The sequence below is a fragment of the Mustela lutreola genome, chromosome X, assembly GCF_030435805.1.
Source record: "Mustela lutreola isolate mMusLut2 chromosome X, mMusLut2.pri, whole genome shotgun sequence".
Taxonomy (NCBI): domain Eukaryota; kingdom Metazoa; phylum Chordata; class Mammalia; order Carnivora; family Mustelidae; genus Mustela; species Mustela lutreola.
The window spans coordinates 100,897,190-100,914,251 of NC_081308.1; the positions used below are offsets into that span (position 1 = coordinate 100,897,190).

The following is a 17,062-nucleotide window of genomic DNA, read 5'->3' on the forward strand; positions in this document are numbered from 1 at the left end:
TGAAGTCTTTCTACGCCCTGTCCTAAGATTTGGAGCCTACTTCTTAATCTCTCCTAATAACTGAGGCCCGGGTATCTAACAAGATAAGATTTCATTTTCTAGCTGCCTGTAAGTCTGTCCTAATATCGCCTCCTATGGAATCTTAACACGCTGCTCTGTTCATCTGTCAATGCATCCCTGCTACTTAATTTTCTGAAATGTCAAAGTCAATGCCACTATTCTTTCTCGTTCTCTCAAAATGCTAAAATTTTTGTGGGAATGTTTCAATACCTGAGCAGTTTCAATACCAAATTCAGGGCATTTTTGACACCTTAGCCCTCCAAGTTCATTATCTGAGTGGTAGTTAAGCTTGACGTGCAAGAGCCATCCAATCAAGCTGTTTCTACTGCATGTGATCAACGTAATCATTTGTCCTCATTGTCACTCTCCCCTGTCAGTACTTTCATCCTGTAAAATCCCAGAGAGGCTATCAACTGCAAGTCCAGTTGAAATTTGGACTATCTTCATTTCTGGTCTTGTCGACATCTCCTTGACATAGGCGGGTGCATCTACAAGTATTTAAGCCCCTTTGGTAGAAGGCAGAAGTCAGTGACTCTACACGGAACCGAAGTAAAATATATTCAGTAGTAAGGTTGCTTTTGTAGGGTCAAAGAGAAAAGTACGACTAGAGTTTGGGAGTAGTTATCTTCAAATTGGCCACGAGTCAGATAGCCTTGCAACATAAAGATGTTTATTAGTTAGGTGTCATTTCCGCTTTTCATGCATAGAATAAATAAGGTCCCATAAAGATCCCTACCTTTCAAGAAACCCCTAGGAAGCCATCTAAACTTCATTCTAGAGGCTAATAAAGGGCGACAGTGAGCTTTACAAAGTTTTTAAAAAAATGTGCCCATTTGGACTGGTTTGTCCAGACTAGGAAGAAAAAAATAATTAAACAGTCTAATACATCCTGAGACCTTCACAAAGAAAGTGCATCACCTCTATTTGCCTCACTGCTGACTTTGGTTAATTGTCAATGGGGCTTGCTGCCAAATGATGCTGCAGTTGGCCAAATAATAGTCAGCACCCTCCAGCCTTTTGACTGTCTGCCATTTGAAGCTTCAGATGCAGCACCCAGCACAAATGGCCAATGCAGGGATCCGCCAGACCAGGCCTTTCTTTGTCTCTTCATCTACTTAGTATAACATCATGTTGAGTCAAGGTTGTCGGAGGATACTTACCTGACTGCCTTAAGTTCTTTTTCTTTCTTTCTTTCTTTCTTTTTTTTTTTTTTACAGCAATTACCACTACATCTCTATTCCCTGTTACAATGCAATCTCTTTGGTGGCAGAGGGTACCCCACCCTGAACACCTAACACAGTGGCAGATATAGAAAAATTGCTCAGTCAATATTTGTTGGCCACACAAATGAACACAACAGCCAGGGTTTACTGAAATTTTACCATGCCGCGAGCTTGACGTGCAGGAGCCATCCAATCAGGCTGTTTCTACTGCATGTGATCAATGTACAACATAACTGCTTAAGGGTTCATGTGTTGTATTGGCCATTATTTCTGAGGAACACTACCATGAAAGAGGTGTTCTATAAAATGATGCCCATTTTACAGTTGAGGAAATGTAGGATCAGAAAACTAAATTCTGATGAGGAAGGCCATGCTTGTGATTATTGTTAATACATCAGTAGTCCATGAGGAACAGTAAGGAAGGAGGGGACACTTAGAAATTTAACATACCCTGGAGATGCCAGTGGAGATTATTAATAATACCTAACATTTACTGAAAACTTTCTAAGGGTTAGAAGAGTTTATCTCTCTTTAAATTTCACAACAACCCTATGTAGGAGGTATTATTATTATTACTCCAGTTTTATAGATTAGGAAATGAAGGCACTGAGCAGTTAGGCAACTTGTCCTAGGTCTCACAGCTCCTAAGTGATGGAACTCGACTTCAATCTTGGTTGTCTGACTGACTACCCAAACAAATCTCTGAACACTTTCATGAGTGGAGAGACTACATTGAGGAGTTATATCTTATATAATTCCCCAAAGAACTATGTGCTATTATCTTCAGCTTATGGATGAGACAAGGGCTTAGAGGAATTTCAAGTCCAAGGTCATACAGCATGAGAGTATTCTAATTTCAAGACCCGTCCCATTTCCCTGAGCCCTGAAAGATGGGCTGGCTTAGGGACAAAAGTAAGGTAGAACTGAAAGGAGAAAGTAAGAGAACAAGTAACCAACATAAGAAAAGCCTAGAATGAGAAGATCAGAGTACAAGTTGAATGAAGGAAAAAACAAGGAAAAGGAAAAACTAAGATTTATTCCTTCAGGGATAGAGATGGATTTTGTTTGAGGTATGGAACATTAACCACATGATGTAGTCATTAAGAAGATCATTCAACTAGGCTGAGTTTCTAACTTGACTGCTTACTGGCTCTGCGAACTTGGGTAAGTCACTGCAACTCACAGAACCTGTTTCCTAACTGATAAAGCAGATGTTACAATAGCATGTGCCTCTAATGGGGTTGGGAAGAGCACATGATATGTAGCATGTGCCCATTAAACGTTAGCAAGTGTTATGGGTGGAAAAAGAGGGGCCAAATACTAAGTTTCATTATCTCCACTTCCCACTCAATCCTGGCCTGATTCCTGCTTTGCACACAGTATTAGGCACCAGAGAGGAGAAACATAATTCTTAGAGTTACCCATAATTGCCAAAATGCCTGAACACTGTGATTTTGATGAATGACCACATTACCTGGATCATGTTTTTGAGTAATGGCTAACTCTTTCAAGCATGTCCGTAAATTGACTAGGCATTTGCAATATGGCCTAAGGCTGTGGATAGCCTACACCCTTTGGGCCCTGGCATCTATAGAATTCATGCGGGCCCCTTCCTGTCTTAACATTCTGAATAAAGGCTCCCTAAAATGGAGCTTCCCACTATGGTAGCAGTTAATTCACTTGCCATATGTGCTCTTTCCTAAAATACCCACGTATCGGTCTTCTACAAGTTACTTTGTCTTTTGTAAGGGATTTTCCAGTATCTTTGCTGGCTCCATATTTCCACTGTTAGTTCTGTCCAACCTTTGGTCCATTCGCCTGGTGACTAGACCACAGGCGCTTTAGCCTCAAAAAATGGTGAAGTTGTCCTTGTCTAAGTCTGCACAGAGGTTCCATAGGATTTATCTCCCTGAATGTTAGCAATGGCCCCACAAGGTCAAGAGCTCTAACCCCATGTTAAAGAGAAAGAAACAATCATTAAAAGAGGGTAAGAGTCTTTCTCCAAAGTACATGGTTATTTGGTGAGCCTGTGGTTTGAATGTGTCCCCCCAGAATTCGTATGTTACAATCTAATGGCCACCATGGTGATATTTGGAGGTGTAAACTTTGGGAGGTGATTAGGTCATCACCTAGATTAGAACCGTTGTAAGAGAGATCCCAGACAGCTCCCTCTTCCCTTCCACCATGCGAGGACACAACAAGCAAACAGTCTGCTATAAACCAGAAAGCTGATTTTCACCAAGGAATGTATCTGCCAGCATCTTGATCTTGAAATTCCCAGCCTCTAAAACTATAAGAAATAAATTTTGGTTGATTAAAACTACCCAGCGTATGGTATTCTTATTAGAGCAGCTCAAAAGGACCGAGACAGGTGACAAAGCTGACAGGTTAATGGGACCATTGGACTCCAAGTCCAGTGTCCTTTATACTTTGCTAAAGGATTCTATTCAGCTGAGTTTTAAGGACGGCCTGCATTTTGGCTTAAATAGCATGCTACTTGCAGTGTAGGGATGTGGGGCACAGTGCCATGTTCGGAGGTCCTAGTGAATATCCCTTTTTCTTTTCCACTAGAGAAAGGACAGTGATAATAATTATCTGCTAATGGACTAGAACATGCTACATTCTTCTAGGCTTCTGGACAGCATGATCTGCTCCTTCTTATGAGAATACACTTTCCCTTATTCCTTTTACCTAATTAATGCCTAACCTACTGTGGTAGGCAGAATAATGGACCCCTCCACCCCCAAGGCCATCCTTATTCCCAGAATCTTTGAATATTACCTTATATAGCAAAAGGGACTTTTCAGATTTGATTCTCAAGATTATCCTGGATTCTCCAGTTGAGCCCAGTGTAATCACAAGGTTCATTATAAGAGAGACCAGAGAACCAGAGTCAGAGAGAGAGTTGAACAAGCTACACTGCATATTTCCAAAATGGAAGATGAGGACCAGGAGCTGAGAAATGCGGATAGCTCTAGAAGATGGGAAAGGCAAGGAAATGATTATCTCCTAGAGCCTTCTCAAGGAACTCAGTCATGTCGACATCTTGATTTTGGCCACATGAGATGTCTGTCAGTTTTCTGACCTCCAGAACTGTGCTATGATAAGTTTGTATTGTTTAAAGACAACGTTTGCAGTAATTTCTTACAGTAGGAATAGGAAACGAATATGCCTACCTGTGGGGACTTAGTTCAGACATCATGTCCTCCTGAAAGGCTTTCATAGCTCCCAAGGCAGACCCAGGTTGGCAGTGCTCCCATGGCTCGGGGTGGGTCTCCTTCTCTTTTACAGGATTCAGCATCAAGAAGCTGAATCACACTCCATTGTGGTCCTCCTCTTCCTCTCTTCCAGATACCTCCTGCTGCCTGAAGGGAAGAATAGGAAAAGAAGCCCAGCTCACTTCCCACTTTGCTGCAAGTGACATCCTGGGAAATACACCAAAATTTATGGGAAACAAATACTGATCTTTCAGGGGGCAGAATATGTTTTTTTATCTGAATACCTTTCTGGAAGTTCTTACAGTGTGGTAAGCTTGCCTACCTGTGCGAGAAGCAGAGTCACTCACCAATCCGGCCCCAACCACCCTAACAGCCTTGTCTTTCCCACTTGCTGATAGAAACTACATCAGTCAGGATCCAGCCAGGAAAAGAACCCACAGCAGCTAGCTCAACAGAGGGAAGTCAATACAGGATACAAGTCACATCCATGTTAGAACAGAATGAACAACTGGGGGGAAAGCTGAGGCAACCTAGAGCTTGGTGACCCCAAGAAGCTGCTACCACCCATAGAGCTGAGGGACAAAGGCAGGAGTTAATATCCCAAGTCCGGGAACCAGGAGTCAGGGCAACCAAAACGGAGCTGGAACGACAGAAGCAGCAAACACTCGACAAAAGCTGGGACCCTACATCTCCAGAAGAACAAAAGCCAACAAGAGGAGACACTGTCAATTGGCCAAAACCCAAACCATAGCGAGGGGAATACCATGGCTGCTAGTATTCTACTATCTAGCAAACGCTGACTAGCGCCTCCTATTGGTCAAATCAAACCAGAAGCCATTTGGGTAAGAAGACCGAAAAACACAGTTTGCCAGGGTCAAAACCCTTCACAGAGGAAGGAAAGGGAAAAGCATGAATCTAAAAGCAAAACCGATATTCTTCCAGGTTCCCAGATACAGTATACATTTTACTTCCTCCCTTTACTTCAATTACACCCCAGTTCTCTTATCTCAAATATGACCTCCACTGTGAAACCTTCTCTAACTATCCCAGGCTTGCGAATTCAATGATCTCTGTGGTCTCTACTGTGCATTGGGTGATGAACTTAGTCGATACTGAGGAGTAGCTCTGTTATCTTTGCCTGCACCTTGGAAGGAGATCTAGACAGCCACATTTCCTATAGCCATCTAACACATGGCGGGTTTTTGCTCAGCTGCCTGTAGCTTAATTCTTGACAACTTTATAATATATCCTTTAGCAGGGTATATTAAGATTTCCTGGAATATTCAGGGGGTAATATTCAAATACTTAGCAATCGGTATGGCACGGGCACCATGCAATCAGAATGCATCCTGGCCATTATACCTATACTGGGACAATCCTGCAGGATATCTGACTGGGCTATGCCGAAAGGAGAAAAGAAGCTGCAGGCCTGAGTTATGTACTGATTCTACTATTTGGTTATGTGAACCCCATTATTAAAATAAAGCAATGTTGGGGAGCACAGGTGGCTCAGTCAATTCAGCTTCCAACTCTTGATTTCATCTCAGGCCATGATCTCGGGGTCCTGGGATCAAGCCCCACATTGGGCTCCATGCTCGGTGGGGAGTCTGCTTGAGATTCCCTCTCTTTCTCTCCCTCTGCCCTCCCCCAACTCATGTGTGCTCTCTCAATAAATAAATCTTTCAAAAAATAAAACAACGTTATTTTAAAAATCAGCATGTAAAATATCGTGTTCTCTAAAAAATAAAACATTCTACAGGGCGCCTGGGTGGCTCAGTGGGTTAAAGCCTCTGCCTTCGGCTCAGATCATGATCCCAGGGTCCTGGGATCAAGCCCCAGGTCAGGCTCTCTGCTTCCCCCTCTCTCTGTCTCTGCCTACTTGTGATCTCTGTCTCTCAAATAAATAAATGAAATCTTTATTAAAAATAAATAAATAAAACATTCTATATATACATAGATGTATGTTGTGTGCCCTGCATTTGAGTCTATATTTTTTCTATATTACATATTAATATATATTTTTATAATATTCTCTGGTTTTTGTACACACACAGACATGAATGTATAAAAATGCATAAGAAACAGGGTATAACGCAATGGCTGCCTCCAGGTTCACACTGTGGGTCATCATTATTTTACTCTTATTTTTGCTTACTTACATTATCTGCTTTTTCTACAACACTCAAATACTCGAGGATATTTTTCTACAATGTCCCACTCAGGGAATAAAAAAGTTTGCAAACTAAATGAACTTCTATCTTTCCTTCTTTCTTTTTTTTTTTTTTTTTTAAAGATTTCATTTATTTATTTGACAGAGAGAGATCACAAGTAGGCAGAGAGGCAGGCAGAGAGAGAGGGGGAAGCAGACTCCCTGCTGAGCAGAGAGCCCGATGTGGGACTCGATCCCAGGACCCTGAGATCATGACCTGAGCCGAAGGCAGTGGCTTAACCCACTGAGCCACCTTTCTAATGTTTCCTTAATCTCTAGCACATGGATGATGAATGGAGAAAAGAGAAGCAAGGTCATAATACATGCTCTAAAAATACATTTTTAAAATACCCAGTATTTTGCATGCTCTTTGTATGCTTTCTAGTCCTCGGAGAATCAAAGTGGAAAAAAAATTTTTTTTAAATCCCAAACCACTGTTTTGAAGCACTGTTCCGAAGAAGAAGAAAAAAGAAGAAAGAAGAGCAAAGGAAGAAGAACAAAGGAAGAAGGAAAAAGAAGAAGAAAAAAGCATGTAAGGAGCAAAAAAGTTTATTGGAAGGCATGGCTTCACATTTTGAATGGAGATCGGTATTTCATAAAATGTTGGGAGGATTCGTTTAGAAAATCATCACTCTTCCTTTTCACGGAACGTGCCTGCCATGTCAAATGACACCCCAGCAGCCCTTCCATTTCACTCACTGCCAGAACTGTAAGCATCCTGTGGCTTGACTGCTCAGGTCAACCATAATCTTCATCATCCCCATGATCAGGCCAAGCTGGGAGGTCATGGCCAGCATTTGGGTTCACAGCAGGTAGACACAGAGGCCAGGCAGAAGGGCCAATCAAAGATATGGTAACACAACCTATTTCCGCTCTGAACCCTCCTAAAAGCTGAGCTGCCAGTTGTGGGTGCCCAACGGGGGCAACCCATTTGCAAGGGACTAAAACACAGTGCCTCCCACATGACCTACTTGGTGATCTCCATATAAATAAGATTGATTTCCTTTCCCGGAGACTCCTTATTGCTATTTTCGTTCCACAATTACTTCTCACAAATCTGTCAGGGTGACGCCTCCATTCTCCCAGCTCAAGCCACTACCAAGGCAGCAACAAATCCTGTCTTTTTCCAACTCTAGTTGTGTTCCATTAACTTTCTCTTTGGATTGAACCTCTAAACTAGGTCAGCTTAAAGTCTGAGCATTTAATTTCTCCTTTTCCGGCAACTATCATAACTTATAAGCCTTGTATTTAAAAAAGGTTTAGCCAAATGTCAACCACATCCCTAGCCTATGAAGATAAGAGCTATATTTAGCTAGCTCTAATTAAAAATAGCTAAGATGCCGCTTGCTATGGGAGGAGGGGGGAAATCTGTGTGGTTCACATCTCATTTCAAAGACTTTGACATTTGAGTTGCTTCAGTACTGTTTATAGTTTGAATTAATATGGTTCCATTTAGTTTGAAATACAGCGAGCATCTAAATTGTATTATTGATCCTTGTAAAACACGTCAAGTTCACCAGTCTCACGGGCAGTAAATTCTGGGCATTTAAAAGGGGTCTTGTGACTCTCCTTGTTAAAGTTATCCTAACCAGAGAATTGGATCCTGGATGAATTGTTCCTGGAAGAGTCATGCAGATGGCTCCCTTTTGTAATGGACATCAGGTGGTCAGTCAGTCTGATATGCAATCATTGCCACTTGACAAAAACCGCAAAGCAAAAATTTAATATCTGACCCAATCTCACTTCTTTATGGAGCACAAAAAGAACAGGGACTTGCATGTTTACAAACCAGGGGCGGGTGCATCGTTTTGTTCTTCTACTTCTTTTAAACACTTCCCCACAACTTTAAAAAAAAAAAAATACTGTCCATGAAAAGGAATTCAGATTTTGAAGAAGTGAAAGCAAATAGGTTGTCATCTGGCCCTCCAATGGGATGAATGTTCCGACCCCAGGAAAGAGATTCCTAGGGAGAATGGACACTTCTCAACCTAGAAACAAGGTTCCAGTGCTTGGGGGTGGGGAGGGGGAGTGGAGGAATATAAGTGAGCCTCAAACTCAAAGCCATACAATAACCTTATCAGGAAACTTCATGGCCGACAGAAAGCATTAGGAGCCAGGGGCTGCATTCGGGGCTTCCGAGGGTGCAGGTATGTCTGTGCACCTGTGCACACGTCATCAGTGTGTACGTCTGTGCCAGTGTGTGTATGAATATGGGTTGTGTATGTGTGTGTTTGTTGTATGAAGCTCTGTGGTCCAGGTTGTGTGTATATATATGCCAATGGAAAATTTCAAAGGCCCTAGAGATCATCTTCTTTGGCCTTTTTCTGTCTTGAGAATGTTCTTTCTCTCTCTCTTTCTTTCTTTCTTTCTTTCTTTTAGAGTGCGAGCCACATTCTTGATGTTACACCTGGTATGCAGCAGTACCAAGGCAGAACAGGTGAAATCAAACATGACTTGTCTGACAAGGAGGCCAATGCGTGTAGCACCGTTTGATAGCTGGTTGACATTTCCTGTTCTGCTTTAGTATGCCTTTGGAATTATCAAAAGCAGCCAAGAACATATAACAGGAAAGTAGGAAACTAGGCCTTCCAGAATCTGCTCTCATTTCAGCGGTCTCCAATCTCTAATTGGTGTCAGGAATCTAGAATGGCTTTCCCTTCTGTTTCTCGACACATTTCACCTCACTGGATTCCACATGCATAGACAGGGAGCATCTTAAATGCAGGAATTATGTCTCATTCATCTCTGTACTCGTAATAGCGGCACAGTACCTGGCATTCAAGTCAAACTCAGTTTTTAATGAATTGAACCAATTTTTCCTATTCCCAAGTCACGTTTCCCTTGCTCTTCCAACACAAGATCGACCCTTCGATTCAGCTTCATGTCCTCAAACTCATGCCTGGTAGGACACAGTACAAAAAACCAAAACTGATTAAGTTCACTGTCTTTCAAAGCATTGCCTTTGCCTAACACTTAGAAGATGTCATTTCCCATTGCTCTCTCCGGAAGTCTATAGTTAAATACATACCATGCGTTAGTCAATTCATTCAATTAATATTTTCTTAGGGCATGCCATGTGCTCAGCACAGCAGGTTTGGTGGAGCAATAAAGACACAGGAGATAGTCTCTGTCTGTTGGACATTCATCTCGTACAACAGGTAGAATCTAACCAAATGACTCTGGTACAAGATTTTCTGTGGAAAATGTTACACAACCATCCACAAGGTATCAGTTTAGAGGACGATGAGAGCTCTTCCTTTCTGTATAATAAGTAGTAGCTTCCTGAAGAAGGGGGCATCCAAGCTGGACCGTACAGGATAAGTGGGATTTACGTAGGCAAAGAGAAAGATTTTGGAACCCTGAAGCACAAGGGCCAAGGTGATAATAGTCCCAGAGTTAGGAATTTCTAAGAATACCCATCTAGGGCTTGCCGGTATATGTTCGTAGGTTTAAAAAAAAAAAAAAAATCTTGTTAATGTAATGTGAACTGTCTCTCAGCTTCTGGAATACAGCCCCAAAGGCTGTGGTTTACAAATCAGACAGGGACAGCTTAGGCTGTTTCCTAGGATGGTATAAATCTCTTAACTGAACTGGCCAAAAATGGGTTGTTTGGACGTATGCCTTTCCCTTTGAATAACGTGTCAGTGTGTGTTTCATAGACAGCTGCATTCTAAAGAGAAAGGGAAAGAACAAGAGGGAACAAAAGTGAATTTTCAGCAGATTCTTAACAATGGCATATTTCTACCAAAATTCTAAATTCATACACACACACACACTTCCACAAGAATCATGAACAGAAAGCTCTCTCATCACAAACAGAATTTTGTCTACACGCCACCAAGTAACTACCCAAAACTAATTTAAAAAACATTTGGCAAAAATGCTGCCTACTTGCTATGAAACATTCGGAAATATACAGAAATACCTGGATAGTGGGCCAAAGTTCTGTTTTCCCCAGCATAAAACAGAGAAATCAACACTGTGTAGACACAGCCTTCCTCTGCTTATTGGAACACCAAATCAGGGAGCAGCTCCCAATCAAAACACCAAGCATTTCCGCTTGAGTCTCTAACGCCTCACTGATTTTGAAGAGAAAATGAGTGCTACAGTATGGATAGATTGGATGTTTTATAGTAGCGTTTCACCTAATTTGCCCTCAGTTTGGTACTAGTCATCCTGTTATAACGATTTAAAGGCACCATACCCTCTTAACTGATGCACTTAAAGAGAATTCATCTCTTGTCAGAAAATTTGATACCAAGTGCACAATGGTCCTCACTCGTCATTAGAATTCTTTATAAAGTGTAGTTAATGCTAAAAATATTTAAAGCAGATTAAGAATAGAACAAAGAAATGAGGTGCAACTGTGACTATGACAGGGTATGAATATTAATGACGCTTTTCTTTCCCCCATCGTTCCTGTTCTTATATTGTACCGTCCCCTGTGCTTTCTGATTCAAGATCTTAACTTATACGGCAACAATGACTAGCAGCCTTTGGTGATCTGTGACAGGACACATATCTAAAGATACAATTCATCTTTAGTCTAATATCTGTCTGAGGGTACGGGGCTAAGCTGCAGTATTAGGACTACCCCACCACCTAAGGGATAAAGTCCAATCTCAGCCTGACATGTAAGGCTCCCTGCAGGCTGGTCCCCATCAGTGATTTCCAAGTCCTATCTTACAACTCCTTCACACAAATCCTCTACTACTGTCACTTCCACTTTGTCACTGCCCACCCAAGAAACCATGATGAGTCTTCCTTGTGCATACTGACATACACCGGGCTCCTTATTTGAATGTTCACCTTTCCCAACTTGTATACATTCCTCAAGCCTGTGCACAGATTGCCCTTCGACAAAGCTTCCGGCAGCCAAGCCAAGCCAAGCCGTAATGAGCTCTCCCTCTCCAAATGACACCACTCTTATGACATACGGTCTTATTTAAGTACTATTTATATCTCCAATTATACTCCAATTATAAACCTCTTAATGGACAGGGAAAATGTGTGCTTGTGTTTCAGCCTCCTACAGCTCTTAAAAATGTTGCCTAGAGGGGCGCCTGGGTGGCTCAGTGGGTTGAGCCGCTGCCTTCGGCTCAGGTCATGATCTCAGGGTCCTGGGATCGAGTCCCGCATCGGGCTCTCTGCTCGGCAGGGAGCCTGCTTCCTTCCCTTCCTCTCTCTCTGCCTGCCTCTCTGCCTACTTGTGATCTCTCGCTGTCAAATAAATAAATAAAATCTTTAAAAAAAAAAAAAAAAATGTTGCCTAGAGCTGAACCAAAGAAATGGCTTATAAGTTGATGAATAGATGGATGGGTGTGGATAATAACATGAAAATACCTACTACATGTAACCCCAAAGCTCCTGATTTGTTTTCTTTTTATTAAATACTCCCCACGGGTTCTATCCTCTACAATATAAATATCCTTTAGCTAACCACAACAAAAGATACGGCAACAGAGACTCGTGTCAAAGCTCACAACATCTGAGAAGCCTAGAGCTCTGTCCTGTGATTTCTGCTTAAGGAATCCAATTGATTTCAAAGGATACTGTACTGATCAATGCTTGGAGAACTTGAAAAACAGCCTTTATTTTAATAATAATCAAGGACCAAGTCCAGAAAATCGGCGGCGAGTCTCTGCCGTATTTTAGGTGCTGAGGAAAAGTAAAGCAACGAGGAAATGAAGGAATTTGCTTCAATAGTGCTTCAATTAAAGCACATAAACTCAACACGGGCCCATGATACACATTCTGTATTCAGACTCTCCCCTATAACCCAATTTTGCTTCTCATAAAAGAAGAGAATTTCTCCAAAGCTTTAAGTGTCACAAAGCAAATAAGTGAAGTGTTTCTGTTTATGGGAAGGAGTCTCCTCTCTTCCTGAAAACCCCATCTGATAGAACTTGCCTCCTCTAGCTGTCCCGCCTCCCATCCTCACCTCTTATACTCCTAGCTCAAAGGAAGAATGGCCTCTCCCCTTGCTCCAGGGAACACCGACCCCCGAGGTGGCAGGACACCGGGCCCTCCTTTTCTCTTTGCCCAACTCTGTTTCAGAGTAACTAGCAAGTGCCTAAATAGAACTATTTGCCTGACTAGATTCGAAGTTCTTTAAGAGCAGGAACTCTGCACAACGAGAGAGCACCAAGTTTACGGCAGTCAGAGTTGAGCATCAACAGAAATGTACAAAGCTCCCGCACAGTCACTGCCGGATGTCACTTACCTTCAGGAAAGAGGACATAACCATGTGGGGCTCCAGACCTCATCTCGGTCCCGCAGGCAATCCTTTGTGTAGCAATGACAACATATGTTCTGCTCTCTTCCTTCACAGTTCACTCTGATCCAGCCAAACAGGATGGTGTCCTGCAATCCACACCACACTCACTCCCCCTCGTGGGGCTTTCTACCTGTATTTCCCTTCTCCTCTCTACATGCCTTTCCCTTCTCCAGGAACACAGGCATACCAGACGTATGGCGGGTTTGGTTCCATATCACCACCATAAAAGAATTTAGGTGACCTTTTCAGTGTCCCTATGCATATGAACATTATGTCACCACGATATGCTAAGTTATTTTTTAAAACATTTTTATTTGTCTGAGAGGAAGAGAGTGAGCTAGCACAAGGTGAGGAAGTGACAGGAGAGGGAGAAGCAGATACCCAGCTGAGTAAGGGGCCCAACGCTGGACTCGATCCCAGGACCCCAGGATCATGACCTGAGCCAAAGGCAGACTCTTAACCGACTGAGTCACCCAGGTGGCCCTATGCTAAGTTATTGAGCGTGCAATAGCATTAGCTCTAAACAAATGATGTATGTACCTTAATTGAAAAATACTTTATCACTAAAAACACTAACCACCATCTTAACTTTCACCGAGGCCTAATCTTTTTGCTGGTTTCTGTAAAGTCTTGCCATAATATGGATGGCTGCCGATGGATCAGGATGGTGGTTGGGGAAGGTTCAGGCACCCATGGCAATTTCTTAAAAAAAAAACAAACAAAATTTGCTGCATTGATGGATTCCTTCCTTGAGGAAGGATTTCTCTACAGCAAGTGAGGCTATTTTACCAACGGTGGGGCTTCTTTTAGAATTAGAGCTGGTCCTCTCAAACCCTGCGGCTTTATTAGCAATCGAGTTTATGTAATGTTCTAAACCTTTGGTTCTCTCTTCAACGATCTTTGCAGCATCTTCACCAGGAAGAGGCTCCATCTCAAGAAGCCACTTTCCTTGCTCATCCAGAAGGAGCAGCAGCCCCTCATTCCTTAAAGTTTAATCATGAAATTGCAGCAATTCAAATACTATACTGCAAACGTCTAAAATATGGCAAGAATTAACAAAATGGGACAGACATAATGTGAGCAAATGCTATTGAAAAACTAATACTGGCAGACTTGCTTGATGCAGGGTTACCACAAACTTTCAATTTATAAAAAACACAGTGTCTGGGGCTCAATGAAATAATGTTCAACACAGGGGTGCCTGGGTGGCTCAGTGGGTTAAAGCCTCTGCCTTCGGCTCAGGTCATGATCCCAGGGTTCTGGGATCGAGCCCCTCATCAGGCTCTCTGCTCAGCAGGGGGGCCTGCTTCCTCCTCTCTCTCTGCCTGCCTCTCTGCCTACTTGTGATCTCTGTCAAAATAAATAAATAAAATCTTAAAAAAAAAAAAAAGAATGTTCAACACAATGAGGCCTCCCCCATGTAAATGTCACCTGGCCCCACCTCGGTCTCCTCTGTAAAGTCCTCCCCACTGAGTCCTGCCAATGATTCTCTCTCCTCCAACTACCTACTCGATTTATTAGCTACCAAAGACTTTGTGCTTGATTTTATCTACACCTGAATATCTTTCCATTGTTCTCTATTGGTTCTGAGCAGAGGCCACAAAATACTAGCATCTAATCAAATCACATATTTTAGCCTAAAGATTTTTAACTCTTATGCAGAAGCAAGTGAACAAACTCCAAAACCCTTGCCATAACACTGAAAGTCCTACTTTAGCCAATCTCACAAGATTCTGGCAAAACTTTATGTCTCTCTCTCTCTCAGTTGCCTCAGGCTGCCATTATAAAATATGATAAACAGGGGCACTTAAACAACAGAACTTTATTTCCTTACAGTTCTGGAAGATAAAAGTCCAATAAGATCAAGGTACTAGTACGGTCAGTTTCTGGTGGGAGCTTTCCTCCTAGTTTATAGATGGCTGCCTTTTCTCTCTGCACTCAGATGGGGGTGGAAGGGTGTTGTTCAAGGTCTCTTCTATCTCTTATTATAAGGGTTCTAATCCTATCATGAGGACACCATCCTCATACCTCACCTAAATCTATCTCCCAAGGCTCAATGTCCAAATAATAGCACATTGGGACTTAGTGCTTCAATGTACAAATTTCGAGGGGAAACAATCTGGTCCATAGCCAACTCCCAATAAAGCCCATAAAATGACTCAACTATAAGGGTCAATGTCTAGACTCAACTTGAGGGTTCTAGATTCCACCACTCACTGGCTATGTAGATTTGGACAAATAGCCCATTTGGGGCCTTAACTTCCTTATCAATAAAATGGGTTAATAATTGTACTTACTTCATAGGATTACACTGAGGAATAAATAAGACAATTTGCATAAGACATACACCCAGTGTTACCTAGAGCACTTACACCATTAAATGCACAACATAAGGACACTATGCATCTGGCTACTTTTCCTAGAATATGTTCTCTCCAGGTCAGCTTATCCATCACTTACTATCAAGTCCTCAAGGTCCAACCCCACATACTACCACATCTTTCACAAACCTCCTCAGATCCCTTGAATTATAGTCTCCATTTTCTTCTAACGTACTGTGTTTATATCTTTATTGCTGCACTTATTCTAGCCTGACTTAGTCTAGCAGGATGAGATATTTAAATATAAAAGCATTAAACAGTATGCTCAGGGCTTGGAGGAACATGCATTCATTACCTTGCCAACAGAAAGTACTCCATGCAATGAACATCACTGGGCTAAGAGTCAGGATATAACACAGTTATGACATTGGTGGTAGTACCTTTCTGTAGCAGTAATATTCAGAAAGAATGAATCTCAGAGCTTTTTTTTTCCTTAAGATTCGATTTATTTATCTATCTATCTATTTATTTATTTATTTGACAGAGAGAGAGATCACAAGCAGGCAGGGAGGCAGGCAGAGAGAGAGGAGGAAGCAGGCTCCCTGCCGAGCAAAGAGCCCAATGCGGGACTCGATCCCAGGACCCTGAGATCATGACCTGAGCCGAAGGCAGAGGCTTTAACCCATTGAGCCACCCAGGCGTCCCGATCTCACAGCTTTTGATTCAATTTTCTCATCATAAAAATGAGGGGATATCCCCAGCTTACAAATATTCTTTACTAATGAACTTGTTTATTGTAAAAACTTCTTGGAATTTGATTATTAATCCCAGCCATGCCATTTACTAGCTGCATGACCCTAGCAAGGTCTTTTCTTTGCTTCTCACTGATCTCCCCTGAAAACAGGAATATTGAGAAATTGTTTTAAGGATTAAAACAATGTGTGTAGGGGCACCTGGGTGGCTCAACTGGTTAAGTGTCTGCCTTCAGCTCAGGTCATGATGCCAGGATCCTGGGATCGAGTCCGACGTATGCCTCCCCGCTCAACGGGAGTCTGCTTCTCCCTCGACCCCTCCCCTGCTCATGCTCTCTAATAAATAAATAGTCTAAAAAACGGTGTGTATAAAATGTCTAAGGCACACTAGAACTCAGTTGGAACTCAGAAAAGAGTAACTCATCCCCTTATCCCCCTGCCCTCCCCACCCCCGCCACCATTCTGGGTAAGGACATCCTTTCTTAGCTACGCTTTCATTCCTGCCTATGTGCACCTTGGGAACTGGTGCTTCTCTAAAGTGACTGGTCATTTCTTGCCTTTTTTTCACACCTTTCTTGCTTTCCTGTAGAACTGCTTACCTCTATCTCTCTTCCTGGTATATCCTCTCCCCACTTCCATGTAGCACACGTAATAACCTGGATCTGAGAGACTATTAGAGCACACTGGTTTATTATCTAGAGAGATGGCAAAGCAAGGGTTTCTTCACATTGTATTGAAGCTTCAGTGGGAAAGACTGCTTCTGGGACCCATGGCTGAAACACGGAATGGATTTTCCCACAGAAGCATAGCTTTGCATGGTCATTAGCATGTATGGTATTATTAATATAGCATGATCCTTCAGATTATGCATTACATAGGCTTTTATGGGCTGTCCTGGGAACCTAATTACCATGGATACCATTGTTTTCTGTGGGAAAAATGCATTCCACATTCCAAGGAGCTGACTCACAAACATAATACAGAACCATGAGCCACACACAA

The 17,062-nt window shown here is 42.3% G+C and overlaps 1 long non-coding RNA gene across 1 annotated transcript in view; it reads right to left on the reverse strand.

The window, feature by feature from the left end:
- Positions 1 to 17,062, reverse strand: part of LOC131821836 (uncharacterized) — a 364,023-nt gene that overhangs the window by 108,638 nt on the left and 238,323 nt on the right. Inside the window, exon 3 of the long non-coding RNA XR_009349993.1 lies at positions 4,460 to 4,648. This is a non-coding gene — a long non-coding RNA (uncharacterized LOC131821836). The remainder of the gene's footprint in view (positions 1 to 4,459; positions 4,649 to 17,062) is intronic.